Consider the following 10449-nt stretch of genomic DNA (forward strand, 5'->3'; position numbering starts at 1 on the left):
ACATAGATATGAGATTTGGCATTAAATCATATGAAGAAGATAAACAACGTATCAATTAAATAGAAAATACATGGATGGAAACCATAGCCATTACTTTGAAAACCTCTAAACAAACATTGCACGGGACGTGGCTACTAATGTCGCATTCATACTTATGGCTTGCATATCACCATAAGAACGGATGGGAACATCGATCCCGGCGATCATATCGCAACTAGAGGCTTGCATCTCACCTCTAGTATCCGATAGGACCAAGACTCTTACAAACAATCATATAAGACGTAAACTCCCGTATATAAGGACATGCCAGTGACCATAATCAAGCAAGACATTTACGTAGCATGGACTCACAAGAGAAACACCTAGACTCCAACCTCTTGGTAAGACGACGATAATAATACGGTCCTAGTCTAAACCTGGATCAAGACTCTCGGGATGGGCGTCACCCGATTCGACATGCAGTGACCTATCCGCATCCAAGACTCGAAACATGGCACACAGATCGTAACCAAAGGTCGAGTAACCCAAAATTGGAAACATGGCATACATAGCCGTAACCAAAGGTCCAAAGAGGCGGTAGGATAACCCAATCCAGAAACATGGCACACATAGCCGTAACCAAAGGTCCGAAAGGGGTAAATGAGGAATGTCATGTTGGAATATGTGTCCTCCGACAATAATGCGATCACGACTGTTGATCATGATGATCACATGTTTAAATCTCATTATAAAGAATACAATTGGGAAGTAATATTTTTACTGTCAACTGATCAACATATATCGGTAATGATTGGCTGACTAGAGTTTAACATTACTGTCGTGCGACGGTGGTGATCAGTTGGTCCCCTAGGTCGTACCTATAGGGCAACACTCTCAATTGATCATTTAATTAATCGCATAACGTTACGAGTTAATTAAATTACTTGAAAATTGACGGACGATTTTGGAAGTAAAATTTACGTGTCTCATTGAAATTTGATTAAAATGAGATACGGTCTGAGTAATCGAATTGTATCATTACTCAGATGAAATCATTGTTTAAGGAAACAATTAAATTGAATGAATTATTATAAATACAATTTGTTCTGATTTATAATTGGTAAAATATTTTGGTACAAGTAATTATAAATTACTAAGTCGATTTTGTATATGACGTATTTTTGTTAATACGTTGATTTTTAATATGTTAAAAATACATAACAAATTTATGTTACATATGACATGTGACATATTGACAAATTTGACAAATATAAAATGGGTTCCATTTTATGGAGGTGCCGAAATAAGGAGGAGGTTTAGGCTAATATTGTGTTTGATTAATTAGTGGAGAACACAATCATTTACCCTAATTATCTAGCCATGCACACCTAATTTACATTGTGAAGACAAACAAAGGCATGCATTGGCTCCCCTACCCTCCTCCTCCAACCCGGTTTTCTTGACAAAGAAAGGCAAGGGTTTTTGCCTTATATTTTTGATAAAACAATACATAATGTTGTTGTTGTTTATACACTTATTCATTCATCAAAAATTATGAATTTTAGAAAGATAAAAATACTTCCTCTTCTCTCCTCTCTCAACCGGTTTTGGGAGATTAAAACCAAATTATTTTGGGTCTTTTTCTACAAAAATTAATATTGTACTAGTATTTATAATATTGATTTTAATTAAGAGTGTGCTTTGGGTATAATTCCTTGGGAGAGATCCTACACTTGAGTCTTTGTTCATCCAAAAGGAAAGCACAAGAACAAGAGAGAAAGGTGATCTCTCTTGTGCCCATATTAACTAAATTTCCAATGTAAGAACAAAGTTTCTTCTTTATTTTGTTTAAAAGTTTGCATGCATAAGATCATTCTTTAATTTTATGACAAATTAAATTAAAACATATATGAATATGTTAGTATATAGATCTACTTTTTCTTCAATCGGTATCAAGAGCCATGGTTGTTTGCATGCAAATCGGTAAAAAGTTTTTCCGAGTTATAAGAATAACATATAAAACTTGAATAATTTGTGTTATTATGACATATCACGAAATTAATTTATGTATGTTAAAATTTCTGGTCCTAAAATATTTTTAGGATATTTTGGTTATTTTATGGATTTTTATTGTTCATATTACATAATAATGACATTTAAATATGATTTTATGAGTATAAATGTCATTTTCGGACTAAAATTAGCTATACTTCGAATTTTCCACTAATTTTTGGATATGTTATCACATATATTATTTTGAGATGACCTGTAAATTTTCATAATTTTTGGACTTTTTTGCTCGAAAAATGGATTTTTCATTATTAAAATCGGATTTAAGTGAAAAATAGGTTAATATGAGATAAATTTCGAATCTGGTCATAGAAATTTAGTATGTTGTCACATGCAATTTTACAAGATGTGTGTAAAATAAAAGGCTATGATGAAGTCTTTGTGCATGATTTATGATTTTTTGAAGAAAAATAGCATAAATAGTGACATTATTAGTGAAAAATTAATAAAACATAATCTATGACTAAGGAAAAACGTCACATGTTGCATTTTATTATCTTTTTCAGATCTAAAATTGAAAAATTGATGAATGTAATTTTTCTCATGTTTTTATGATTATTTTGTTAAAAAACCGATAAACCGCAACATTGTTTTTCCGGAAAAATTTCGAAATTTTTAGCCTAAGTTTTTTTAACATTATGAGTGTCATGGTATTTTTTTCAGAATGTTCATGAGTTTAAATTTCAAATTTCAAATTTATTTGAAATTTTGTGATTTATTTGAAGTTTATAGCTTATTTTTGTAATTTTTGGTCCATTAATGAACAATTTTAGAAATATGAATTAATTATGGTCAAATAATTAGTGAAGACTAAATTTTGAGTCCTAAGAGGTTAGGGTAATTAACTTATGCATAAATATGAATTTATGTAATTTTTGTGATTATAAAATGTTGAAATCACGCAAATCCGTAAAAACCGAGTAATATACGATATTGGCTAATTAAAGGCGATTTAGCATAAAATTGGGCATGTTCATACATATTATAATACTGCATTTTCTTTATGATTGTCATAATTTAATTTATAAAATTTTTGAATTATGTAATTTTTACTTAGTATGGCCTTAGATTTTAATTGGTATTTCCCGAAATGTATGGGAATATCGATTTGGTTGTAATTTTATTGTGATCTCGTATCACCGTTTTGTAATTTAATAGATTTATTTTATTTTAGTTACAAATGTATAATAGGAAATTATGTAATTTGCTATGTAATTTATTTTATCTCGGAGTTCCCAAAGACGGATTTCTTCAAGATGGCGATACATAAAGACGGTGTTACCTCGAGATGCGTGCCACAACTGAAGTTCAAGGGACCAATGGAGTTGGTTTCCGAATATGTAATAGTTAAATATTTTTTTTCTATTTTAGGAAGGCCATACTAGGATTTATTTTATGTTTGCATTTTATTTATATGTCGCATACATCGCTAAATCGCCATAACTAAAACATGCATCATCATCTTCATCGAGTTTATCGACCGTGTCAATTAGAATTATCATAGTTCACCGCTTTAGTTCACTTAAAACGTGATAGATAATAAATTGACATGACCTCTCGCTAAAACAATCAATTGAGACATAGCCTTACCAAGTAGTAGAAACCATGAAAACCTATTTCGTGAGGGAGTGCACCCGGCCACACCGGGGTACAAACCTTGTTACGTAGGGGAAGTGGGTGATGAATGTCTATCCACCGAATTCATGTTAATAAGGGGTATTTCGGCACACCGTGCCCTAAGTTGATATGGGTTTGGATTATGGACACATTTATTCGAAATTTGGGTTGTACTCAACGAAAGTATTCACGACGATTTCCGGATGTGTTTCGGGCTAAAGATGAATATTAATGTAAATATCATCGACCAAGAGTTCTAAAAGTAGAATCGATTAAAAGGTTAATCCACCGAGTTATGTTAATAAAGGGTATATCGGCACACCGTGCCCTAAATTAATATGAATTTGGGTCTTGGAATCATTTATCTAGTTGGGTAGAGGTCACTAGAAAAATGCATGAAACTTTTTTAAATTACACATTTTTACGAGTATTATTATTAAAACGGCATTTGTTTTACTCCTTCTATTTTGTTTTGTAGACCACTTCTTTTCTCATAACAAATGGCTACACCAAGCCCTAATGCCACGCCTCTCGCTAATACATCATGGCTCCGATCCTTCATGGATCGATGTAAATTTGAAAAGAATGGGTCAAATTTCTCCGATTGGGATGCCCAACTCAAATTAGCCGCCCAAGGTGACGACAAGCTTCGTTACCTTACCGAGGCCTCTCCTCCCGAACCTACTACTAGGTCGACCGCCGCCACTAGGGAAGCATATGAGGCTTACCAAAAGGAGTCCGCCGCAATGAAAAATGTCTTGATATTTGCAATGGAGGCGGATCTCCAAAGGAGAGCCTTTAAAATGGGCAATGCTAATGAGATTTACTCCAAGCTTGTGACAATGTTTTCACAAACTCCGCGGATCGTCCAATATGAGGCGGCCGCGGCATTCTTTGATCTCGACTTCAAAGAGGGCCAAAAGGTTAGCCCTCATGTGCTCAAACTCATGGAGCTTGTCGAGACCTTGAAAATTCAAAAGGTTGAAATCCCCAAAGAACTCATTGTAGATAGGATTCTATACTCCTTGTCCAAAGTCAAAGCGTATGTTCAATTCCGAGTGAATTTTAACATGCAAGACAAGGATGTGTCTCTTGAAGAATTGCACAAGTTACTTGTGCAAGCCGAGAGGGACATGGGGTTAAATGTGAGCCCACCAAAGGATGTGCTTAACATAAGCACTAAGAGTAAGGGGAAGTTCAAAAAGAATGCAAGGAAGGGTAAGAAGCAAACTCCCACTTTCACCAAAGCAAGGGCTAATAATGCTAGCACTTCAAAAATCAAGAAGGGTCCTCTTGATAAATGCCATTATTGTAATGGTATGGGACATTGGAAAAGAAATTATTCCAAATACCTTGGTGATATTAAGGCTGGAAAGATTACTCATGTAGGTAAATGACTATCCTTTCTTTTATGTTTCTAATTCAACTATGGTATTGTGATACAGAGTTGTGATAATGTATCTCCCTTTTTTATTGTAAATAGGGCCTCCACCAAGCAATGACAAAGGAAAAGAAAAGCAAGCTTAAGAAACCATCAAGGAGCTAGGAATAGCTTTCATGGAGCTTCGCTTTTTATTGTCTTATTCTAAATTATGTTTTGGATTTTAGAACCTTAAGTTTCCGTGTTCGACATGGAAAGGTATTTTGGATAATTTGTTGTATTTTGGATAATGGTAACTTGGTTTGCAACCCAAGTCACCCGTTTTATCATTTTATCCTTTTGTTCTAAAATTCATGTTTAAATGCTTGTTCTTAGAAACATATAACTTAAAGTGATCTAATAGACAAATATAATGACGGGTTTTATTATATGTCCACATGCTTAAGGCTTGTGTATGATCATTTATAAAGTAATTTTGAGTCTATGAGCTCTCTTAAAGGAATGCCAATCACCAAGTACACTTACGAAATATAAAACTATTAGTCAACCTATGAGATAGTTCTCCTTATACTTCAACATCATTATTTGTGTCTCATATGCTATCTTTGAATCTCTAGTGTATTTATTCTAAAGATAGAGTGGGAGAAAAATGAGGACACAACACACGAGGCAAGATATTTTTGTGTACTTGTGTAAATGAGATCTACGCAAGAGAGAATGATTTGAATGAAGGTATGTCTATTTAAATAGTATACTCAATAGATGAGATCTATGGTCTCATGTAAGTTCTATATGACTAAAGAGACCAAGTGAAGTAATCATAAGAGTATGTTCTCAAGATAACTACACGAGGAGACCAAAAGAAAGTTTTGGAACAAAATGACTAATGTAAAGTCTTAACAAGAGTTTTTTGACTAGTTTATGAAAATTTTGACCAATAGTTTCAACCTTGAGATTTACTTAAGAGCCTAAATGAATCAATATAACATCCTAGTTATAAGCAATATTTATGACTAGAGGTTGCAAGGATTGATATACCGATATCATCAATAGCCAAAGTTTTAAACGAAGCAGATGTCATTACTTAACCTCATTATGAAAATGAATTGGTTAAACCTCCTTCTAAAAGGGATATTTTGAAGGATGTGTATTGGATATTACTTATATTTAATAAATGACATTGCCACACATCATTATGACATGAATGTGTTAGAGATTTAAAATCTCTTTCTATAAGGTTAAGATGAGACCTCTTCGAAATAGGAATTTTGAAAGGATATGATGGGAACGTATATGGTTTCATCTTAATAACTTTGCATAGCAACATACATTCCAAATTTTGAAATATGTTCAATTGAGTAATCAATTTCGAAACATGTGGAATTAAGTGGGAGCATTAGAAATTATCATGTGAAGACATGGAATTTAGTGGGAGCTATCATCCTTTGAATGTTTACAACTCATCACTCATTGAAGAATGACGAGCTAATACCTTCTTTCATAAAGAAGCATTTGAGTTTTCAATTCTGGATGAAAATGGACTATGATGAATCCAATTACATCAAGGGATGTTGGATAAGTATTGGGAGATACACATCGTATCAACATACACATAGGTTATTCATGTAAATGAAAATGGAATTGCCATTAGCGATCGATCATGGTCGTTCCTTGAACCTAAATATAGTTGATGACATGATTAAAAGTTACTAATGTTTCCGCCATTAGAATAATCATGCACATGTCCAATAGTGAATCATATGCATAAGAGCATGATGATTCATTGGTAAGCCATAATAGAAACGTCATGAATTCTCGAGTAGAATCCGATGAGCGATTTCGGTGTTTGACGGAATGCTCTATTGTGTGTCAAGAGGTTGCACATATTATAGAAAATCCGATCACATGCAAGGATTTATGAGAATCCTTAACCTTTCAAGCTAGAAAGAGAAATAAGAAGTTTGGAAAGATACTTAGTTAGAGAATAAGTTACTCAAAACTAATCTTTCCTAATATGCTAGGACTTGTGAGAAGTGCTAGGCTAATCATCTTGACAAATTGTTGCAAGATTCTACAAAACATATACCTAGTGCATTGTGTGTCGATGGAGTACTTGATCAGTACAAGTTATATCATTCATCACAAATTCGTTCGTTATGTGATAATCGATAAGGAAGTTCTTTCAAGTAAAAGAACCGAAACCAAGGTCGGGAACCTTGAATTGTACTTGGTAAGGTTCATGCTATGAGAGAGAACATGAATGTAAAGGAAAATGCAAGTGTAAGAAGTTTGAACACATGGACACATGGCATGTTAAACTTCTATTGCAATCAATAAGTGTTTACACTTACGATATACATCACAAGGTTGAAATATGGTATTGACTACTCGAGTGTGATGTCGACATTTGTTGTTTGAGTTATTATTAACTCACCGTACACTTTGTTACATCCAAACGGGTTGTGGAGACAATTGAACCCCGTTAAAGTGAACATGGATTAACATTGTATTTGCCCATAGTTACTTACATGAGGTGACGTCTCGAAGTGACTAGAGTGTGATGCGATTGATGGCAAGTTCAAGTGCCATAGAGTCATGTGAGATGACTAGTCGATCACATAGGCAGATCATTTAGGAACATTTTGTCGGGCCTAATGACCGCTTATAGAGTTCTGGCAAATTTATATAGCCTGGTCGTGGCGAGAGCTGCTATAGTATTCAAATGAGTCGATTCTTTTGACTAAAGACTATTCACCTAAGATGGCACAGTTTCAGATTAACTTTGATTTGTGTTACTACGACCTTCGTAAATGGGGTCAAATGGGCATATTTTGGGTTATGATGGCTGTGGCTAGTCGAAGGGAATGAGTGCGATAGGAATTGTCCATCCCTAGTCAGGGTTATAACAATATCTCAGGGCCACTCGAGGAGTAATGAACTGGAAATGCGTGGCCACGCTCGGAAGGTATCTATGATAGATAAATCCGGTCAATCAGTTATTCTCCAGATCGAGGAAACCACTCTCGATATGATCACTTGCAAGTACGACCTGAAAGACACCTTGCATTGAGTGGGAGATAGTAATAGGACAAGAGAATTGGTGACGCACACTTGTCGAGGACAAGTGGGAGATTGTTGGAATATGTGTCCTCCGACAATAATGCGATCACGACTGTTGATCATGATGATCACATGTTTAAATCTCATTATAAAGAATACAATTGGGAAGTAATATTTTTACTGTCAACTGATCAACATATATCGGTAATGATTGGCTGACTAGAGTTTGACATTACTGTCGTGCGACGGTGGTGATCAGTTGGTCCCCTAGGTCATACCTATAGGGCAACACTCTCAATTGATCATTTAATTAATCGTATAACGTTACGAGTTAATTAAATTACTTGAAAATTGACGGACGATTTTGGAAGTAAAATTTACGTGTCTCATTGAAATTTGATTAAAATGAGATACGGTCTGAGTAATCGAATTGTATCATTACTCAGATGAAATCATTGTTTAAGGAAACAATTAAATTGAATGAATTATTATAAATACAATTTGTTGTGATTTATAATTGGTAAAATATTTTGGTACAAGTAATTATAAATTACTAAGTCGATTTTGTATATGACGTATTTTTGTTAATACGTTGATTTTTAATATGTTAAAAATACATAACAAATTTATGTTACATATGACATGTGACATATTGACAAATTTGACAAAAATAAAATGGGTTCCATTTTATGGAGGTGCCGAAATAAGGAGGAGGTTTAGGCTAATATTGTGTTTGATTAATTAGTGGAGAACACAATCATTTACCCTAATTATCTAGCCATGCACACCTAGTTTACATTGTGAAGACAAACAAAGGCATGCATTGGCTCCCCTACCCTCCTCCTACCCGGTTTTCTTGACAAAGAAAGGCAAGGGTTTTTGCCTTATATTTTTGATAAAACAATACATAATGTTGTTGTTGTTTATACACTTATTCATTCATCAAAAAATATGAATTTTAGAAAGATAAAAATACTTCCTCTTCTCTCCTCTCTCAACCGGTTTTGGGAGATTAAAACCAAATTATTTTGGGTCTTTTTCTACAAAAATTAATATTGTACTAGTATTTATAATATTGATTTTAATTAAGAGTGTGCTTTGGGTATAATTCCTTGGGAGAGATCCTACACTTGGGTCTTTGTTCATCCAAAAGGAAAGCACAAGAACAAGAGAGAAAGGTGATATCTCTTGTGCCCATATTAACCAAATTTCCAATGTAAGAACAAAATTTCTTCTTTATTTTGTTTAAAAGTTTGCATGCATAAGATCATTCTTTAATTTTATGACAAATTAAATTAAAACATATATGAATATGTTAGTATATAGATCTACTTTTCCTTCATGTCAAGTCGTCACACAATATAAAAACGTCACACTTGGGTCACAAATACGAGTAAAAATGATTGCACAAACATAACGTAAATAATTCATGTGAAGCACATACAATTACATGAGTATAACAAACAACGGGGGCTCCCATGATAAAAAGAGTGTCAACACACCATACACAAGCATTAGAACCAAGTTTAAGATGCATACCCAACAAGAAACATAAAACCCAAACTATAACAACAAATTTAGTACTCGACTACAACAAGGGTCAACTTCAAACGGTCATAACTTGAGTTCTAAACATGATAATAAGGATAAACCAATTGGAGGTGATAGCTTATCCTCTTACGGTTCTAACGGTAAGTCATAAGCCCAAAATGAACAAGTAACGAAGGAGTTATGACCATTTTACGAAAACTGGTTAGGCTGAAACCGCAGCCTGCGGTAGTGGCCGGAGCCTGCGGCAACGGCCTGATTCCCACGACACATACGAACTAAATCTTCATCCTCAAATCAATCTTATCTTATCATTACAATCCAATTGAATAAGAACATGTAAGTATAAGGAATTTCATATGTATACTTGAGACGGAAATCAATAGTTTACATATTCAAGCAACCAACTTACCCAATTGTTCTAAAATCAAAAGTTTACATACTCTAAACAACTAATCATACTCAATTTGTTCTCAAATCAAATATTTCCAAACTAATAATTTCATGACATGATTAAGCACAAATATTAAGCATGAATAAGATGGTTTACTCACTAATTCATCCATGTAAACACTCATGTAACCCAAAATATTGGAAATTTCTTCAACCAACCATGAGATGGTTTCTCATACAAACTCATTCAACAACAAACATGTGAAACAAGTAAAGATTTAAACTTTAACATACATATGAACAAACTACAATATGTAAACACACAAATTTGATATAATGTCGAGTAACCCATCACCGTTACCTTTTAGCTCTTAATCTCTAATGGAATCGTCTTACTTGCA

This window comes from Silene latifolia, chromosome 1 (assembly GCF_048544455.1).
Source record: "Silene latifolia isolate original U9 population chromosome 1, ASM4854445v1, whole genome shotgun sequence".
Classification (NCBI taxonomy): Eukaryota; Viridiplantae; Streptophyta; class Magnoliopsida; order Caryophyllales; family Caryophyllaceae; genus Silene; species Silene latifolia.